Source organism: Somniosus microcephalus, chromosome 5 (genome assembly GCF_052327205.1).
Source record: "Somniosus microcephalus isolate GS21.2 chromosome 5, FLI_Smic_1.0, whole genome shotgun sequence".
In the NCBI taxonomy this organism is placed as follows: domain Eukaryota; kingdom Metazoa; phylum Chordata; class Chondrichthyes; order Squaliformes; family Somniosidae; genus Somniosus; species Somniosus microcephalus.
The window spans coordinates 670,705-684,972 of record NC_140991.1 but is presented as its reverse complement, the minus strand read 5'-3'; the positions used below and the strand labels follow the sequence as shown (position 1 = coordinate 684,972).

The 14,268-nt window shown below is 49.8% G+C and overlaps 1 protein-coding gene across 1 annotated transcript in view; it reads right to left on the bottom strand.

The window, feature by feature from the left end:
• Positions 1 to 14,268, bottom strand: part of LOC147116794 (nuclear receptor-binding protein 2-like) — a 301,760-nt gene that overhangs the window by 149,393 nt on the left and 138,099 nt on the right. The window lies entirely within an intron of this gene.

Sequence of the window (14,268 nt, the reverse complement as noted above, 5' to 3'; positions counted from 1 at the left end):
GAGAGAGAGAGGGTGGAGCACACAGGGCGCAGCCGGTGCTATGAAGCTGGGCAGCGTACAGACCCGAGAAGAGGGAGGAAAGTGTCCCGCAAGGTTGCTCCGACGACGGGGAAATAAAAGAAATTAGAAGCGCAGAAAGCCGCGAGGAGCTGCAGTTTGCCACGGGAACCGCGGAGAGCGGCGTTAGCAGCAGCGCGGGGGGGAAGTGCGCGAAGACCATAGGGCGTCGCCATCAAGGCATAAAATGCCAGCAACAGCGCTAGCAGCAGTGGGGAAGACGGAAAGCGCGGGAGGCGCCATTTTGTTAAATCGGGGAAGAAGGCAAAGCGCGGGAGGCGCCATCTTAGATTTCCAAGATGCCGAAGACTGGCAATACCACTGCCTTCGTTAATGCAATAGAAGACTGGACCACGTATGTGGAAAGAGTCGAAGTATATTGCGAGGCAAACGAAGTAGCCGATGAGAAAAAGGCATCGGTACGACTAAACTTAATGGGCGCAAGAACGTACTGTGGTAAACCACTTTTGTCGTTCACTATCGTTACACTATAGTTATCACTGTTATATCGTTATCACTGTTCACACTGTTGTATCACTATACGAGGTCGCCTCTTGTCACGCTGTTATACCTGGGCTGAACACTGCTGACTCCACCCATGGCTCCACCTACCTGCCCAGGTATAAAGGTGGTCGACTGGCTGGTATTCCTCCTTGTTGGATCCGATCACCCACGAGGGTGGGCTCTGTTATTTAGCCAATAAAAACCTATAGTTACTTTCTTAACTCGTCGTTTTTCATTGGATGAATTGATAGGTATATCAATTTTATTGGCTAAATTTTAAAATGTCGACACTTGAGCAGTCAAACGACCAGCCAAACGACCAGCCAAGCGACCAGCCAGACGCCCAGCTACAACAGCCACAGCAGCCGGCCTGGCTGCGAGCCCTCAGACCACCGTACCTGGACCTAAACCCACAGGCAGCAAACTCAGCCCTCGACTTCGAACACTGGCTGAGCTGCTTCGAAGCCTACCTGGGAGAATCCGGCATGCCTCAGAAATCCATGCTAAGAGTTCTGAACGCCCAAGTGAGCCCTAAAGTATTCGCACTCATCCGGGACCTTAAAACATACGAGGACGCCATCAACCGGCTGAAAAGACAGTACCAAACCCCGGTAAATTCCATGTATGCCAGACACCTCCTAAGATCCCGCCCGCAACAGCCAGGAGAGCCCGTGGAGGAATTTTTACGGGTGCTACAAGCACTCGGCAGAGACTGTAACTTTAAAGCGGTAACGGCGGCAGAAAATACTGAAGACAATGTCCGCGATGCCTTCGTGAAAGGCCTGCGGTCCGACTACTCACGGCAAAGACTACTGGAAGCAAGGGACCTCGACCTGGACAAAGCTGCAGCCCTCGCTCTCTCTCTAGAGGTGGCCCATCGGGACCTCGAGGCATACTCAAGGTACTGTAACTCGCGACCCTGGGACTTGGGACCGACCCCGACCGCGATACCCCCCGCAGCAACCCCCCTGGGACCTACCTCAGCGTCGGTGTCCCGGACCCGATCGAGACCGCCACCCCCGGTACCGGCTCCGACATCGGACCCCCGCGATCGGGCCGCCGGCTGCTTCTTCTGCGGCCAGGCGAAACACCCGAGGTCACGCTGCCCAGCCAGGAACTCTACCTGCTCAAACTGCATGAAGAAAGGCCACTTCGCTAAGGCCTGCAGAGGTGGATCATCAGAGGCCAGCAGTGCCTCATGCGAGCTGTGGGGGCGGCCGTCTTCCCTCAAGGCAACAGAGGCCAGCATCCCCACATGTGAGTCATGGGGGCGGCCATCTTTGATACAGGCAACCGACACCAGCAGTGCCTCATGTGAGTTACGGGGGCAGGCATCTTCTCCGCCATTTTGTCCAACCTCGTGGGAGACGCCATTTTACCCACCACGCTCGACCGCCACCGTGCCTCTAGACCCGACTACCGCCTCACCCGCAGACTACAGCAACTCGCTCAGCTATACACTAGCCTCCGTCTCGCTGGACCAAACCCGCCCGCATCACCTGTCCAAGTCAATGATGGACATCAGAGTAAACGGCCACGCCACAACCTGCCTGTTCGACAGCGGAAGCACGGAGAGTTTCATCCACCCAGACACGGTGAGCCACTACTCCCTCCCTGTCCTGCCAACGCGCAACCGGATCTCGATGGTTAAGGGTACGGAGTATAAAAATTTTAAACTCCTCGTCCTCCCCCAGCTATGCACCGCCGTCCTACTAGGGCTAGACTTCCAATCCCACCTCCAAAGCGTCACGCTAGCATACGGCGGACCCCTCCCCCCACTCACAGTCGACAACCAACAAATTTTAAACCGCCCACCGCGTAACACCTGCGGCCTATCCACCCTCAAGGTCCCGCCACCTTCCCTGTTCGCTAACCTCACCCCCGACTGCAAACCCGTCGTGACCAAGAGCAGGCGGTACAGCGCCGGGGACAGAGCTTTCATTAGCTCTGAGGTGCAGCGTCTCCTGAAGGAGGGCATCATCGAAGGGAGCACCAGCCCCTGGCGTGCCCAGGTCGTGGTAGTTAAGACGGGCAATAAGAACCGCCTGGTCATCGACTACAGCCAGACCATAAACAGGTACACCCAGCTGGACGCATACCCCCTTCCCCGCATATCTGATATGGTCAATCAGATCGCACAATACCGAGTATTCTCTACCATCGACCTTAAGTCGGCCTACCACCAACTCCCTATCCGCCCTGAGGACCGCCAGTATACCGCCTTCGAGGCGAATGGCCACCTCTACCACTTCCTTAGGGTTCCCTTCGGCGTCACCAACGGGGTTTCGGTCTTCCAAAGGGAGATGGACCGGATGGTTGACCAGAACGGACTGCACGCCATGTTCCCCTACCTAGATAACGTCACCATCTGCGGCCGCGACCGGCAGGACCATGACGTTAATCTGGAGAGATTCCTCCGTATGGCCCAACGGCTGAACCTCACCTACAATAAGGAGAAATGTGTGTTTAACACCTCGCGCCTTGCCATCCTCGGCTGTGTAGTAGAGAACGGAGTCATCGGCCCCGACCCCGAAAGAATGCGTCCCCTCATGGAGCTACCCCTCCCCCACTGTCCAAAGGCTCTGAAGAGAACCCTGGGGCTCTTCGCCTACTATGCCCAATGGGTGCCCAATTATGCAGACAAAGCCAGACCCCTCATGAAGTCCACATCCTTCCCCCTTACGGAGGAAGCGTGCGCAGCCTTCTCCCTCATTAAGGGAGACATCGCCAAGGCCACAATGCACGCAGTGGACGAGTCCATCCCCTTCCAAGTGGAGAGCGATGCATCCGACTTCGCCCTAGCCGCTACCCTTAACCAGGAGGGGAGACCAGTGGCCTTCTTCTCAAGGACCCTACAGGGCCCTGAGATCCGACACTCGTCAGTCGAGAAGGAGGCCCAAGCGATTGTGGAGGCGGTATGATGCTGGAGGCATTACCTGGCAGGCAAACGATTTACCCTCCTCACCAACCAGCGTTCGGTCGCTTTTATGTTTAATAACAAGCTGAGGGGCAAAATCAAGAATGACAAGATATTGAGGTGGAGAATCGAACTATCCACCTATGATTATGATATCTTGTACCGGCCAGGTAAGCTGAACGATCCCCCTGATGCTCTGTCACGAATTACATGCGCCAGCGCGCAAAGTGATAGACTTCAGACCCTCCACAACGACCTCTGCCACCCCGGGGTCACCAGACTTTACCACTTCATTAAGGCCCGCAACCTGCCATACTCCATCGAGGAGGTCAGGACCATGACCAGGAACTGCCAGACCTGTGCCGAGTGCAAATCGCACTTCTTTAGGCCGGACAGAGCAAGCCTGATCAAGGCCACCCGCCCCTTCGAGCGCCTGAGCATCGACTTTAAGGGGCCCCTCCCGTCCTCTGACCGTAATGTGTACTTCCTCAACATCGTTGATGAGTACTCCCGTTTCCCCTTTGCCTTCCCCTGCCCAGACATGACCAGTACCACGGTCATTAAATGCCTGAACGACCTCTTCGCCTTGTTCGGGTTCCCAAACTATATACATAGTGACCGGGGCTCCTCCTTCATGAGCGAGGAACTCCATCAGTTCCTACTAGCGAGAGGTATTGCTGCAAGCAGGACCACCAGCTACAACCCCCGAGGGAACGGCCAGGTGGAAAGAGAGAACGCGACGGTATGGAAGGCCGTCCTCTTAGCCTTAAAGTCTAAGGGCCTCCCAACCTCCCGCTGGCAGGAAGTCCTCCCGGCAGCGCTGCATTCCATCCGGTCACTACTTTGCACTGCCATTAACGCCACCCCCCATGAACGAATGTTTGTTTTCCCCAGGAAGTCGACTACGGGAACCACACTACCAACCTGGCTGACCTCCCCGGGGCCCGTCCTGCTGCGAAAGCACGTGAGGGGCCATAAAACGGACCCCCTGGTCGAGAAGGTGAACCTCCTGCACGCCAACCCCCAGTACGCCTATGTGGCTTACCCAGACGGGCGGGAGGACACAGTCTCCTTACGGGACCTCGCACCCTCGGGCATTCCGGAGACACCACCTTTACCCCCCCCCACCCCCCCCCCCAATTCCAGCTCAGGTAGACGGCACGCCGGAACCCCACGAGCCTTCGCCGACCACGCAGACACCAGCATCAACACCGGAGAATGCAACACCGCCGCTGCGACGATCAGAAAGGCTTACGAGGCCTCCGGACAGACTGACTTACCAGAACTGGTAGTACACTTCACCCCGCCAGACTCAAATCTAAACAAGGGGTGAATGTGGTAAACCACTTTTGTCGTTCACTATCGTTACACTATAGTTATCACTGTTATATCGTTATCACTGTTCACACTGTTGTATCACTATACGAGGTCGCCTCTTGTCACGCTGTTATACCTGGGCTGAACACTGCTGACTCCGCCCATGGCTCCACCTACCTGCCCAGGTATAAAGGTGGTCGACTGGCTGGTATTCCTCCTTGTTGGATCCGATCACCCACGAGGGTGGGCTCTGTTATTTAGCCAATAAAAACCTATAGTTACTTTCTTAACTCGTCGCTTTTCATTGGATGAATTGATAGGTATATCACGTACGGCCTATTGCGGAACCTGATTACTCCAGCCAAACTGATGGCGAAGAGTTTTGACGAAATTGTTGATATCCTACAGGAACACCTAAATCCTACACCGCTGCTGATAGCAGAAAGATTTAAATTCTACAGGAGAAATCAGCATAAAGATGAGAGCAATGCTGATTACCTTACGGAACTACGCAAGCTATCAAAGCACTGCCAGTTCAGAGAGATCAGTGTGAGTGGATCACTGAGAGAGGGTCACTGTGAGAGAGATCACTGAGAGAGAGTCACTGAGAGAGATCAGTGTGAGTGGATCACTGAGAGAGTCACTGTGAGAGATCAGTGTGAGTGGATCACTGAGAGAGAGTCACTGTGAGAGATCAGTGTGAGTGGATCACTGAGAGAGAGTTGTTGTGTATGTACCTTTAAGGGAATAACTGGTCTCAGACTGCAGTACCGGCAGTGACCACCCCTGTATAAAAGGCCCGAGCAGGCTTCTGTAGTTTCAGTTTCCAGGTTGTCTCCATTCAGTAAAGACTTGTTATAATCAACTCCTGCAGTCCGTGTCTCAATTATACACGGACATAATACTGGCGACGAATAAGAAACGAACTTACCTGCAACTCGACAGCACCTCAGACGACGTTATTGAAGGTCAAAGCCAGAAGAAAGAAAAAAAAATAATCCAAAGAAACTCGAGAAACGGGCGTCGACCGTGGGCAATCGCCCTCCAAATCATCGAATTGAAAAGTGCAGGAGAGACTGTCGAGAGCCAGGCTTGGTTCTCCAGTCTGTGGTTTCCCAGCTAATCGGGCTGGTGGCAGGTAGTGCACTGATCCTTCCTGGGCTGCGGCGGGCTAGAGCTCGATCGGGTGGCTCTGCAACGGGGCCGGGCAGCGAGTCGGGAAGCAAAGAGAGAGAGAGAGGGTGGAGCACACAGGGCGTGGCCGGTGCTTCGCAGCCGGGCAGCGTTCGGACCTAAGAAGAGGGAGGGAAGTGTCCCAGAGTGTCCGCTCCACGACGGGAATGGTTCTTCAATTAACGGAGCAAATATTGAAGCGCGATAGAAAAATAAAAATACAGCGGAGAGCGGCGTTGGCAGCGGCGGGAAAGCGCGGGAGGCGCCATCTTAACTCGGCGGGGAAGAAGGTAAAGCACGGGAGGCGCCATTTTGATCCATCGGGAACGAAGGCAAAGCGCGGGAGGCGCCATCTTAGATTTTCAAGATGCCAAAGACTGGCGATATCACTGCCTTCAATAATGCAATAGAAGACTGGACCACGTATGTGGAAAGAGTCGAGGTATATTGCGAGGCAAACGAAATAGCCGATGAGAAAAAGGCATCGGTATTGCTAAATTTAATGGGCGCAAGAACGTATGGCCTATTGCGGGACCTGATTACTCCAGCCAAACTGAAGGCGAAGAGTTTTAACGAAATTGTTGCTATCCTACAGGAACACCTAAATCCTTAACCGCTGCTGATAGCAGAAAGATTTAAATTCTACAGGAGAAATCAGCATAAAAATGAGAGCAATGCTGATTACCTTACGGAACTACACAAGCTATCAAAGCACTGCCAGTTCGGAGCAGGACTGGCAGATACCTTACGGGACAAATTTGTCTGTGGACTCCTGAGTGAAGGAACCCAGAAGAGGTTACTCTCAGAGAAAGAGCTGACGCTAGATAAGGCTTTCAGCGTGGCAGTATCATACGAAGCAGCAGCAAGGGGAGCTGCGGAAATACAACAAAAGCCACAGGAATACGGCACCCACGAAATGACACGGGGATTTGCAAAATGTTATCGCTGTGGCAGAACAAACCATGACCAGAAGGACTGCTGGTCCAAGGACAAAATATGCAGGCAATGCGGAAAGATGGGACACATTGCACGAGTTTGCAGGTCTGGAAAGAAGACCAACGACAACAAAAAGGCTACTAAGGAATCGTACAGGAAAGTACAAAAGATGACGGACAGTAGTTCCGAAGACCAGATGAGCGATAGTGAATCCGGGAACAAGAGACTAAGCTGTCTCAAACTTCACAACGTAATCGCAAAAGAGGATCACCGAACCATTTGGGTCACCCTCACGATAGCAGGGTCCCAAGTCAAAATGGAATTGGATACAGGATCAGCTCTGACCATCATGAATCGACGAGACTACGAGCGGCTATTCTCACACATACCCTTGAGAGAGACATCCATTGTCTTGAGGACGTATACGGGGCAAAAAGTATACCCCAGAGGAAAAATAAGGGTGCCTGTCGAATACAACGGCAAGAAAATACGGAAATTGTATCTCTACATTCTGCAAGATGGTGGACCACCGTTATTGGGATGTGAATGGAGCAGAAAGATAAGTTTAGACTGGCACTCCATTCAGGCACTGACGGTGGCTGGTAAAAAGGATGACGACGTCACTCCTGGACGATTGTCAACAATCTTAGCTGACGCCAAAGAGGTATTTCAACAAGAACTGGGCACTCTTAAAGGTGTAACTGCCTCGATAAAAATAGAGAATGCAATTCCCAAGTTTTTCAAAGCAAGACCGGTACCATATGCAATTCGCCCAGCCGTCGAGGCAGAGCTGGAGAATCTGGAGAATGCAGGCGTGTTGTCTAAGGTAGACTGGAGCAAGTGGGCGACACCCATCGTTCCTGTCATGAAGAAAATGTTAAACAATAAGTCTGAGGAGCCAAGGAAGGTTCGCATCTGTGGGGACTTCAAGGTGACGGTGAACCCAGTCCTTCACACAGTACAATATCCTCTTCCAAAGATAGAAGATATCTTTGCCTCACTATCTGGAGGGAAGCGTTTTACAAAAATTGACCTAGCACAAGCATATTTGCAGATGGAGGTTGAAGAATCCTCCAGGAAGTATCTCATGATAAACACTCACAAAGGTCTTTACCAGTATAATCGACTGGTATTCGGAGTAGCATCAGCTCCGGCGATATGGCAAAGAGCGATGGAACAAGTCCTGCAAGGGATTCCGGGGACTCAGTGTTACTTGGACGACATCCTAGTGACAGGTGAAGATGACAGTGAACACCTTGCCAACCTAGAGCAGGTGCTCACTAGACTAAGAGAACATGGGCTACGAGCCAATCGCCCCAAGTGCGAGTTTTTTAAGAAACAGATATCGTATTGTGGCCACGTGATTGATGAAGAGGGGTTACATAAGTCCCCTGACAAAATTGAAGCGGTAGTTAAGGCTCCAGCGCCTGAAAATGTGTCGCAACTGAGGTCATTCCTCGGATTGGTGAATTACAGCATAAGTTTTTGCCGAATTTGTCCACAATTCTGCACCCACTGAATGCCCTACTACAAACTGGAGTAGCATGGAAATGGAGCGATGAATGTAAGCGGGCCTTTCAGAAGAGTAAAGACCTAATCACTTCAAGAGAAGTATTGGCTCACTACAACCCATCACTACCGATAAGACTGGCGTGTGATGCGTCACCCTACGGCATTGGAGTGGTACTGTCACATAAATTCCTTGATGGTTCAGAGAGGCCGATAGCTTTTGCATCACGCTCGTTAACTTCAGCCGAGCGTAACTATGCCCAGATTGACAGAGAGGCCCTCAGCCTAGTGTGGGGGGTGAAGAAGTTCAATCACTACCTGCACGGTCAGAAATTTACTCTACTAACTGATCATCAACCTCTTGTCTCCATTTTCAACCCTCAGAAGGGCGTCCCGATAATGACAGCACAACGGCTACAGAGGTGGTCCCTTTTCCTAGGGGCACACTAATATGACATCGAGTACAAAGGAACTAAACAGCATGGGAATGCTGATGGATTGTCGCGCCTACCGTTGCCGACGGTGGAAGAAGCACCTGCAGTGGATCCAGTGGAGATATTCCACTCGACCATAGTCGAATGTCTCCCTGTGACGAATGCAAACATAGAAAAGGAAACACGAAATGACCCGACACTCTCCTGGGTCTATGGTTTAACGGTGAAGGGATGGCCAGCACATGGCGAACCACTGCTGCCAGCATTCTCGCCAAGAAGAGAACAGCTGTCAGTGTGCAGAGGAACCTTGATGTGTGGATCCAGAGTAGTAATTCCACCCAAATTGAAGGATAGAGTGCTCAATGAGCTTCATGAGGGTCATCTGGGAGGGGTAAAAATGAAGAACTTAGCCAGAGCGTTTGTGTGGTGGCCGGGAATCGATAGAGAAATCGAAGAGATGACCAAGAGCTGTACAGGATGCCAGAAGGTCCAAAACGCCCCACCACAAGCCCCTCTACATCCATGGGAGTGGCCCTCATCTCCATGGCAAAGGGTGCACATTGATTTTGCTGGTCCATTTATGGACTCGATGTTTTTAATTGCAGTGGATGCACATTCAAAGTGGCCAGAGGTAATAAAAATGTCCTCAGCCACCACAGAAAAAACTATCACAGTCTTACGAACCATATTCGCCAGAAATGGGCTGCCTGAACAGATTTGCTCCGACAATGGACCACAGTTTGTGTCTGAAGAGTTCCGGAGGTTCTTAAAGAACAATGGTGTTAAGCATTACACATCCGCCCCATATCATCCAGCCACCAATGGATTGGCTGAGAGGTTCGTTCAAACATTCAAGAAGGCTATCAAGGCAATGTGTAATGAAGACATACCCCTACAACACAAGGTGGACAACTTCTTGTTTGCCTACCGGAATGCGACACATGCGGTTACCAACCAAACTCCAGCCATGATGTTCTTCAATCGAAGACTACGATGCTGCTTGGATTTGGTTAAGCCAAACATCAGAAGAGATGTGGAGAACAGGCAGTTTCAGAATATGAATGAAAGGCCGACCAGGAGTTTTAAGATAGGTCAACCAGTTTTGGCCCGGGACTACCGCACAGAGAAATGGCAGCCAGGAACGATCTGTACACGGTAAGGACCTCTAATGTATACCGTGGACGTTGGAGAGAGCATTGTAAGACGCCATGCTGACCAGATTCTAGAGTCACTGGAAAATGTCAATTCCACACCACGATCCGATACACCTGGTGATGAAACCAAAGTACCAATTGCATCTACCTCAGAATCGGTGATATTGGAAGCAGACGAACCAAACAACGACGTTGATCCCAAATCAACTTTGCCAGAAGAACCTGATACCCCAAAGAGGCGTTATCCAGACAGAATCAGGAAGCCTCCTCAAAGACTGAACTTATAATTGCTTAGCTTCAGCTAATGTATCTAGCAACTGTAATTGTAAATATGTTATTTAATTATTAATCGAATGTTATGTACTGTTTAGCTAAAAGGGGAGGAATTGTAGTGTATGTACTTTGCAGAAGGAACTATATTCTGCAGCCCCTGTATACTGCAGTACCAGTAGTGACCACCACTGTATATAAGCCTGTGTAGTAACTTTTGCATAGTAGTTCCAGTTTGTCTCCACTCAGTAAAGACCTGTTATAACCAATTCCTGCAGTCCGTGTCTCAATTACACACGGACATAATATTCAATACTACACGTTTGTGTATTCTTGGTTGCGTTGTGGAGAATGGGGTAATCGGGCCAGATCCTGAAAGATTATGCCCACTTAAGGAATTACCTTTACCTCACACTGTAAAAGCTTTAAGAAGGTGTCTGGGATTCTTCTCGTACTATGCCCAGTGGGTGGCTAGCTACTCAGATAAAGTCCGACCTCTTATTAAGTCGACGTCTTTTCTGCTATCGGCGGAAGCTCAGGAGGCTTTCCTTAATATCAAACGGGACATTGAGAAGGCAGTGGTATGTGCCGTGGATGAGAAGATCCCTTTTCAAGTGGAAAGTGATGCATCTGATTTTGCGTTGGCAGCAACTCTTAACCAAGCTGGTAGACCAGTAGCTTTCTTCTCTCGTACATTGCAAGGACCAGAAGTTCGACATTCTTCAGTGGAAAAGGAGGCACAGGCGATTATCGAAGTAGTCAGGTATTGGAGACAATATCTCGCTGGCCAACGTTTTACGCTCATTACTGACCAGCGATCCGTGGCCTTTATGTTCAATACTAAGCAGAGAGGCAAGATCAAAAATGATAAGATTTTAAGATGGCAAATAAAACTGTCAACATATGACTATGATATTCAGTACAGGCCTGGACTATTTAATGAGCCATCGGATGCTTTGTCACGAGGAGTATGTGCTAGTCTAGGTATAGATAAGCTTTGAAGTCTCCACGACGCACTCTGCCACCCTGGGGTTACCAGAATGAACCACTTCATTAAGTCCCACAATCTACCCTACTCTATTGAGGAGGTCCGGACAATGACCAGAACCTGTCGTGTTTGTGCTGAATGCAAACCCCACTTCTATAAGCCGTCTGAGCCAGCTCATCTTATTAAAGCAACTCGACCATTTGAGCGTTTGAGTCTCGATTTTAAAGGTTCCCTTCCATCGAGCGACCGTAATGTCTATTTTCTTATAATTATAGACGAGTACTCTCGGTTCCCTTTTGTTATCCCCTGTCCGGATGTGACTAGTGCTGTTCTAATTAAATGCCTCTGCCAACTGTTTTCCTTGTTTGGCATGCCTAACTATATACATAGTGATAGGGTTTCTTCCTTTATGAGCGAAGAATTGCGACAGTTTTTGCTATTGAAAGGGATTGCAACGAGTAGAACTACCAGCTATAACCCTTGTGGTAATGGGCAGGTCGAGAAAGAAAATGCGACAGCGTGGAAGGCTATCGTACTGTCTCTGAAGTTGCGAGGCCTGCCGACCTCTCGCTGGCAGGATGTCCTGCCAGACGTGCTGCATTCCATAAGGTCTCTTTTGTGTACAGCGACGAATGCCACCCCTCATGAAAGGATGTTTAGTTTTCCAAGAAAAGCTACTAATGGAGTAATGTTACCCACATGGTTGACGACCACGGGCCCTGTGTTGTTGCGCAGACATGTGAGAGGCCACAAGACTGATCCACTGGTGGAGGAAGTACAACTCCTCCATGCTAATCCCCAGTATGCGTATATTCAATATCCGGATGGGCGAGAGGATACGGTCTCTATTAAAGATCTTGCACCTGCGGGAGCTCGAAAAGAGTTCGACTCTGAGAGTAGAGTTTTCAATCATGGTATTGGACCTTCAGAGACACAAACCCTCAGTGTGGAAAACACTGATGATTCTGGGAATTCGAATGAACTGGAGTTAGTACTCCAGGAGGAGCCTCAGCAAGAGTTACATCATTCCCAGAGGACTATCAGACCTCCTGACAGACTGAATCTATAGCAGGGGGTGAATGTGATGAAATAACTCTGTGTTCTGGCATTTGTATTGTTGTTGTTGTTGTTGTTGTACTTGTTAATGTCTGGAATGTTCCACTGGTGTAACCACTAATGCTCCTCCCTAGCCCCGCCCCTCTTCTGGAATGTTCTACCAAGGGCTGGGTCGGTGATGAATGATGGTTGCCCTGTGTTAACTTGATGCCATGTTCTTACTTAATAAAAGCCTTTAGTTTTATGCTTTAACCTCATGGATTCAGGCAGTTATTTGGCACATCAGAGTGACAGACAGAGAGAGAGAGACAGACAGACAGAGAGAGACAGAGAGAGCAAGAGAGAGAGAGAGATACAGACAGAGAGGGAGAGATAGCGAGAGACAGAGACAGAGAGATAGACAGAGAGAGTAACAGAGAGAGCGCCATAAGCAGAGGGACAACCAGTGAGCATTAAATCTAAGAAAAGATTATATGTATATTATATGTGTGTATATTTATGTATACATGGGTATATTTGTCTATACACTGTATGTCTAGATCTGCGTTTATGTGTTCAACCATACCTGTTTTTCTGTGCTTTGGCAACATAAGATGTACCTTGTCATCATGCCAATAAAGCAATCTGAATTGAATTGAATTGAATTGCGAGAGAGAGCGACAGAGAGAGAGAGACAGAGAGGCACAAAGAGAGAGAGACGGAGAGAGAGAGAGAGACAGAGAGAGAGACAGAAAGAGAGAGAGAGCGAGAGACAGAGACAGAGAGGGACAGACAGAGATACAAACAGACAGAGAGACAGAAATAGACAGAGAGAGAGAGAGAGACAGAGAGAGACAGAGAGAGAGACAGAGAGAGAGACAGAGAGTGAGGGAGAGACAGACAGAGAGAAGACAGAGAGAGAGAGAGAGAGAGAGAGAGAGAGAGAGACAGAGAGAGAGAGAGAGAGAGACAGAGAGAGAGAGACAGAGAGAGAGACAGAGAACCGGGAAAACGAGTAAGAGGCCTGGGGAGGGTGAACCCGAGACCGCGAGGTCGGAGAACGGGAGGAGCGGCCCGAACCGGGAAAACGAGTAAGAGGCCTGGGGAGGGTGAACCCGAGACCGCGAGGCCCAGAGACCGCGGGAACGGAGACCGGGAGACCAGGGCAGAAAACAGCCTGGTGAGTCAAAAAACCCGGGGGCCTGAGACCGACACGACGACGCGAGGAGATCCGCCCAGAGCGCGGAAAGCGAATGAGTCCGGGGCACGGAGAGTGGACGAGTTTGGAGCACGGAGAGAGAGAGCGAGTCCGAGACCCGGAGAGCGAGTGAGAGAGTCGGAAGAGGAAAAAAACCGGAGAAATAAGTTTGACCTAATTCTACCTAAGTTTCATTTTAGTTAAAGTTAGTTCGGAAAAAGTTTAATTTTATTTAAATTTAGTTCGAAAAAAACCTGAAAAAAGAACAACAAACCCGCGAGGAAAAGGAATAGAAACCCGAGAGAAACGATAAACTACCCGAACCAAGAGCCTGTGAGAGAAAGAGAAAGATAAACCTTTAAGAGCAGCTATATCAAAGATGAACCCCTGAAAAACTCCCAATTTTGGACCTAAAAGTGGGCTAAGGTGGAACACGACACAAAAAAGAGAAAAAAAAAGTTATCTATCTGAGACAAAAAACAAACGACTACAATGAGCAGGGAAATGATATATCCTGAGCAATGCACAAAAAATAAAGCAAAGGAAAAATACAAGTACACAACACTAAAATATAACCCAGAGATCCTCTACGTTGACTATACCACACACAAAGGGACTAAGCTGAAGAACAACCTCATATTCTACACCGAATACGTCACCTCCTGGAAGGAGACTTTACAAAAACACTACGCATACGTCTCCAGTGAAGGTATTGGCAGTGGAGGCAGACTGAAAATATGTAAAGATGGAAACCTAGATAAAGATGACCCCCTGCT